The sequence below is a fragment of the Monodon monoceros genome, unplaced genomic scaffold (assembly GCF_005190385.1).
Source record: "Monodon monoceros isolate NGI ecotype Baffin Bay Population unplaced genomic scaffold, NGI_Narwhal_1 Super_Scaffold_22, whole genome shotgun sequence".
NCBI lineage: Eukaryota > Metazoa > Chordata > Mammalia > Artiodactyla > Monodontidae > Monodon > Monodon monoceros.
Genome location: NW_021703779.1, coordinates 44,668,203 through 44,675,518, shown reverse-complemented (window position 1 = coordinate 44,675,518; position 7,316 = coordinate 44,668,203). Strand labels below are relative to the sequence as shown.

Here is a 7,316-nt window from a genome sequence, read left to right as displayed (position 1 = left end):
AAAGTACATACCCTGCCTTTAAAGGAGAGATAGTCCATCTGCAGCTGATGAGAGAAAGATCATCTTTATGGATGAATGAAAGCTAATAAAAGTAGAAGGAAATCTAGAATCAGAAAATCACTATTTTGTAATTTAACAATAAAATAATTGGTTCAATCAAAGGTTATCAATGGATTCTTAAACCATTAGGCAAAGGGTTGGAAAGGAACAAGATAGTTACACAGTGTCAAAATAACACCTCTCAGATTACTTGTTTATTGCAAAGTAAAAACTGTACCTTCACAATGGAGAAACCTGGAAATCATCATTTTAATGAAGAATAACATTTAGTATCATTACTACTGGGATAACTTGACATCATGAACCTCTGATATGATGCAGTATGATGTATGCAACAACATCTGCCAAAACAACATACTTGCCAAAATGTGTAACTTGAATCTAATCAAACCTTTAGCCCTGAGTTTTAGCTGTATAGGAAATATACTGGGTAGAAGAACAATCTAAATGACACCACAAGGAAGCAGTCAGGTAAAATCAGCAGGTAACTGACCTGGTCTGTTAAAAAAAAAAAATCAGTATCATGGAGAAAAAAAAGGGTGGTGAGATTGTTCTAGATTAAACAGACTAATAAGACATAACCAAATTTAATGTGTGGTTTTTAATAGATCCCGTGTTGAGGGGGGAAATTTTAAAAACACATTTAGGAAACAATTTGGAAATTGAAAATATATACTGGTGTTACTGAGACCAAGCTTGTGCTGCTCACCACACGACAGGCCAATAAGTTGAGAGATGAGTTGTTGGGTGGGGCAAAGAATAGCAGCTTTATTCGGAAAGCCAGCAGACCAAGAAGATAGTGGACTAGTGTCCCAAAGAAACACCTTCCCTGAGTTAAAATTCAGGCTTCTTTTATACTAAAAGGGGAGGGGGTAAAGCCCTGGTTCCAGCCAGACTCCGGAGGGGATGTGTTAATTTGTTCCTTTGCACAGCCATTCACAGGTGGGCCTGGTCAGGACATTTCCTATGAGCTAAACGAAGGTATTTTAGCTTAACACTCATTACCTGGGAGGCAGGGTTCCCAGAGATGGGCCATTAGGTATAATTTAAGCTTTATAGACAACATCCCTTTAGTGATTAACTTGTAATAGAATACAAAAGGTCTTCCCTATTACACTGGAAGTTAGATGAAATTAGAAAATTATCATTGACTTATAGGTGTGATAATGATATTGTGGCTATAAATTATGTCTTTATTCTTAGGCCAGGAGTGCTGAAGTACTGAGAGACGAAATGGCACTGATATGTGTATCTTACTTAAAAATGTTTTTGAAAAACTACATACATATATGCATGCATATAGATATGTGTATATGACAAAATGTTAAGAATGACTGAATTTAGATTGCCGGTGGATTTGTGCATCTCTGCTTGCAGCCAATATGTGTAGGTGTCACTACTTAATTCAGGAAGTAATTTTTTGAAGACTCCTCACTGTTTAACTGTTACACCTCAGGGAAGAGGATCTATGTTCATTTTGTGGGGTCTCTCCTCTGGCCATGCCCAATGATCACATCAATCTCCAGAGAACGGTTCAGCTTCCTATCTATGCTTCCCAGAGCTGTTAATTTGTTCTTGGTACAGATGGACAAATTAATGTATTGTTTCTTCTTTTACTTCCTGTTCTTAGAGAATGAACTTAAATAAGTGACTTTTTGTCCTATATTGAGGTTAACATCCAGTTTCTCTATGGATCCACTGGTGTGTTGTAACACAGTATTGTGGGTCATCATCTTTACTACTCCCAACTTTAGCACAACTACTCACACACTACACAGAAAGTCTTTTTGTATGCCTCAGTTTGACTCTACTAGGTGAACAATGCTTATTTTGAAATGTTCTGCCTGCTGCTGCATGCTAGCTAAAAGGTCTGCAGTATTTTCAGTGTTTCAATATTTTAAGGTTAGGCTGCTGATTTGCATCGACAATAGAAAACAGTAGTTAGGAGAAGCAGCAGCTGATGGGCTCAGCCAGAATTTCAGGCCAGTAAAGGCTGTTTCATAGGGGCAAGGGAAGGGTCTCTTCACAGCACAAGTGGTCAATCAGGCTGATGCAATGAGGCTGCTCAGTAACTTACTGGGAAACCAGGGGCCGTGGGCACACACTTGAAGGCTGCAGGCACTTTGGGCAGAGTGAGGAGCAGCGCGAACGTTCAGCCGCGGGTCCAAAAGGAAACCGGGGATCCTGCCGCCGCCTGTGCAGCCATCCGGTCAGGGACACGTGGTGCCCACCTATCCAAATCCGGGTGGGGAGCCACGCGCGGGGAGGAGGCCAGCGGCGGCCAGGTGGGATCTGGTAAGGATTCAGCAGAAGCGCTGGTGGCAGCGGGCCCGGGAGGCGGGCTCCAAAGGTGTGCCACAAGCCCCGAAGCTCCGGCACCCTCCCTGTCCCCCTCAACGAGATACACCTGGGCACGCAGCCAGAGTGCTGGAGACATTGGGGAAGCTGTGAGGCCTCAGCTGCATGCATACGGCCAAGTTTGTTGGACACCTTCGAGTCCCCAGGCCTGGTGAACTACACTGTGGGTGAACCACTGCCGCACGGTTAAATTTGAGCCTGGGCCCCTGCAAACCTGTGAGTTCTGGTTTGCAGCTGCAGGCTGTGCAGGAAGAAGCAGCACCCACACTTCCTTGTCCCAGTCTCGCGCTTCATGCTCTTCCTGGGCGCCAGGAGCATCATGATGTACCAATCCCACACCCACCCAGCTCTGCACAGCTTCTGCAGCAGGTGCAGGGTGCAGAGTTTCCACGCGTTAGTCTCTCACCCCAGAGTTTACAGCGTCGCCTCACACTTCCTGGACGCGGGCACGCACTGCCTGGACGCGAGCACCGTGTGCAGTGTGGTCGTCGAGGAGTTCAACAGCGGCGATTGGGGGGGAGGGGGTCATGAAGGAGCACAGAGCCGTCCAGAGTGGGTCTACAAGTGAGCCCCTGCCTCTCTTCCCGAAGAGGGGCAGGCACTGGGCCCGCAACACACCTGAAACACGAGGGAACCACCTCAGTGCTTGTCAAAGACAGTGTGTGAAAGAGGTCTGTTTCTGGACTGGTGAACCCGTGATGTCGCGCCAAGTTTCTACCCCTGCCCCACCAGTGTTTTCCAATGGACTTGCTCATAATGACAATAAAAACAAAAAACCTAAGCACACATTTGTCTGGGTACAACGATAATGATAATTTTCCAGTCCAATCAGCAAGTAGTGGCTCTACTTTTTCAAATCGTCTTTTACATCACCCAGTTCTCACAAATCATTTGCAGATTGTTCATATGTACTGTACGGTTATGGCGCTATTGTGAACAGGATTGTTTTTAGCAGTTGCAACTGGTATGTAGGACCACTATATCCAAACGGTTTCCTAAACATTTTTAGGACGTTTTCTATTGCTTATCCCTGTGTGTGTTTTAGGTCAGCACTCACATTTTCGCTACTTAGACATAGGTGTTATTTTCAGCTACATTGTTTATTTAATGTATTTTTATATACTATGTTTAAGATTTATTAGTATTACATACCTCATTGTGCTTATTTTTCAAATGATGCTGTCATTTTGCTTGGTTTTCTTTTGGAATCTGTCTCTGGGTAGGGGAACAGGGAGACAGAAGAGTGAGAGATATCTGTGCACTGTATGCCCTGTTTGATTTTCTGAAATTCCTATCTTGTACATGTGTTAAGTATTCAGAAATAAATAATAAGTAGAAAATATGTATTACTATGTTGTATACGACAAAATCAGCATTAATTTATACGTAATTTCTTGATACTGGAGATTTTTATCAAACAATAGGTGGTCAGTGTCTTTTCATGCCAAATGATATGTAGAAACATCATCACTTAATGGCTTCACAGAATTTTAAAATATGGCTCTTCCATAACTTATTTAACCAACTTCTGATGGATGTTTAGTTTTTTTTCCAGCTTTTCACTGAGGTAATAATATTTCATAGGAGTAAAGTTCCAATAAATATCTTCAGTGTTCTAGCACTTGGGTAAAAGTGTCTGGAGTTCTTTCAATTTGTCATTTTCTTGCTGTTTCTCTTCTGTACATATGTTTCATTAGATGGGCATACAATATGCATTGAATTGCTTAACTTGACTTATCAACAAATTAAAACCCAACTCAGGGGAATTCCCTAGCAGTCCAGTGGTTAGGACTCCTTGCTTTCACTGCCGAGGGCCCGGGTTCGATCCCTGGTCAGGCAGCTAAGATCCTACAAGCTGCACATGGTGCAGCCAAAAAATATAATAATAATAATAAAAGCATTTAAATTTAATTTTTAATAAATAAATAAATAAAACCCAACTAAGTAGATATGTTTCCATGTATAATTGTGAGTAACATGACTGTGCCATCACACAGAGAAGCTATCATCCTTCAATCCCTACGCCTCATTTTTTCGTCATCCCCCGCCCCAAACTGGAAGGAGGGAATTTATGACCTGGTTTCTCTAACATGTCCCCCTACTCCACAAGCTTCTTCCTTTGTTATTTGGAATAGCTTGTCTCTTCACCATCTAGAGGTTGAGTTGAGCTAGAAAAGGTAGAAAGGGAGGGAGAACATTAACTTACATATATGCCCCAGGAGATTCCATCATCTTGGTGGTCAGAAAATACTAAATTGCACTTAGAGTTACACCTATATGACATTCCATTGCATGGATGGGATCCAGAGAGAGAAAGAAAAAAAAATGGTTCAAGACTTCATGCTTCTATCATGTTAGTGTTTTTGTACAAAGAAATGTGTATATATGATTTTTCTCTTTTCCTCAGAGTGACTTTTCTTTCAAAGTGAATGTTGACTATTTTCTCCTTCTCTATGCCGTGTGCAAATCATTCATGAGTTTATTTGGTTAAAAACCCATGTTCAGGAGTTGCAGACAGCATTGTTAAGCTGGCATACAACGTATGTGTCCTGGGCTGGTGTGAGAATGAAAGTCGAGAGCTGTTGTGCTGGTGAAAAGTGATGAGAGAAAGTGCTAGAACCTGACACTGGACAAGCTGTTGGGACAAGGGGATGACCTCCCAGGTGTTTGGGGATGGGGAATTGGAGGGAAAGAGAAGCGATAAGCAGCTTAGATCCAGTGGGGAAAGGACAGAGGTGTTCAAGGGAGTATTTAAAGGGTCTTGCACAGGCTGTGTGATGTCAATGTTTTTCCCCCTGCCTCCGAAGAAGGCCGCAATATTTCTTCATGTGTTAGCTGTCTTCTCTTCTATTGCACAAAAAATATAATATACTTTAAAATTGTATATGAGTTGTTCATCCATGTACCATTAAAGTCATTGTGGACACTTACAGTGGTCTATGTGCCATGCTTTAGGCATCTCTTACTTAAAGGAAAGAGCAAGGACTTGGCATTTGGGCCTGGGCTGAAATCCCAAGTCTTCTACCTACTGATGTCTGGCTTTGTAAAATCTGGAAAAACCCACACTCAACTTCACTGTGAGGTTTAAATGAGGTCATGCATATAATCTCCTGGCACAGTGAGTGACACCTAGCAAGCACGCAATAAGAATTTGCTAGTGTTGTTGCTGTTATTATATCAGGGCATTGAAAAGAAGGATCAATGATCATGATTGTAGTTGGCTCTAGGATCCAGATAATTTAATATACATTCTCTCAGGTGCCATTTTTGGCCACTTAAAGTGAGAGTCAGAGCAGTCCAGTGATGGGATAGAAGAAGTAATAGGCTACAAGCCACTAACAGAGGAATCATGTCAGATAGAACCTCATCCTACCCCACCTCATACCTTATTATCTCTCCAGCTTTACTCCATTTTATGCCTACTAGCTGCCTAGCACTGCTCTCCATGCTAGGACAGAGCAGTGAACAAAATGCAGTCCCTACAGAAGCATAATTCGAAAAGATACATGCAGTCCTATGTTTATAGCAGCCCTACTTACAATAGCCAAGACATGGAAGCAACCTAAATGTCCATCAACAGATGAATGGATAAAGAAGATGTGGTATATATATACAATGGAACACTACTCAACCATCAAAAAAATGAAATAATGCCATTTGCAGCAACATGGATGGACCTAGAGATTATCGTACTAAGTGAAGTAAGTCAGAGAAAGACAAACACCATATGATATCACTTATATGTGGAATCTAAAATATGACACAAATGAAACAAAGCAGAAACAGACTCATGAATATAGAGAAAAGACTTGTGGTTGCCAAGGAGGAGGGGAGTGGGGGAGGGATGGATTGGGAGTTTGGGATTAACAGATGCAAATTATTATATATAGGATGGATAAACTACAAGGTCCTACTGTATAGCACAGGGAACTACATTCAATATCCTGTGATAAACCATAATGGAAAAGAATATGAAAAAGAATGTATGTGTATATGTATAACTGAATCACTCTGCTGTATAGTAGAAATTAACACAACATTGTAAATCAAATCATACTTCAATAAAATAAACTTTTTAAATTTTTACTAATTTTTTTAAAATGCAGGGACTTCCTGATGGTGCAGTGGTTAAGAATCCGCCTGCCAATGCAGGGGACACGGGTTCGAGCCCTGGTCCGGGAAGATCCCACATGCCGCAGAGCTAAGTCCATGTGCCACAACTACTGAGTCTGTGCTCTAGAGCCTGCGAGCCACAACTACTGAGCCCGCGTGCCACAACTACTGAAGCCTGTGTGCCTAGAGTCCACGCTCTGCAACAAGAGAAGCCACCTCAATGAGAAGCCCGCTCGCTGCAACGAAGAGTAGCCCCCGCTCACCACAACTAGAGAAAGCCCACGCACAGCAACGAAGACCCAGTGCAGCCAAAAATAAATAAATAAATTTATATATATAAAGAAAACCATTTGCATTTAAAAAAAATGCAGTCCCTAGGCATCTATCACTTCTATCTAGTGGATGAGAAAAACAAATAACAGTCAGCTTACAACAGATTGTGGCTAGGGAAAGAACAGGGTACTGTGGGAGCACAGAGATGAGGCCCCTATTCTTGGACCAGATAATAAACTTCTCTGGGCTTCAGTTTCAGGGTCCTCATCTCTAAAATGGTTACAATAATAATATTCATCTCCTAATCTTGTCCTCTCTCCAGGATGAGATACAAAGGAACCTAAGAAGACCAGCTATACTCCAGGCGAAACCATTAACTCTGTGCCCTGTGTCACACATCAGTGTGGAACAGAAGCATTCCAGGACCCCTGGGAATCTAGTCTACCCTGGGACCATGGGTAAGGAAATGGGAGTGGGGGCAGGATTGGTGCCATTTACATCTTTTCCTCTAT

At 42.1% G+C, this 7,316-nt stretch overlaps 1 pseudogene; it reads left to right on the top strand.

Annotated features, from left to right (window-relative positions):
* Positions 1 to 507: 507 nt before the first annotated feature.
* Positions 508 to 2,986, top strand: LOC114905794 (annotated as a pseudogene).
* Positions 2,987 to 7,316: the final 4,330 nt, after the last annotated feature.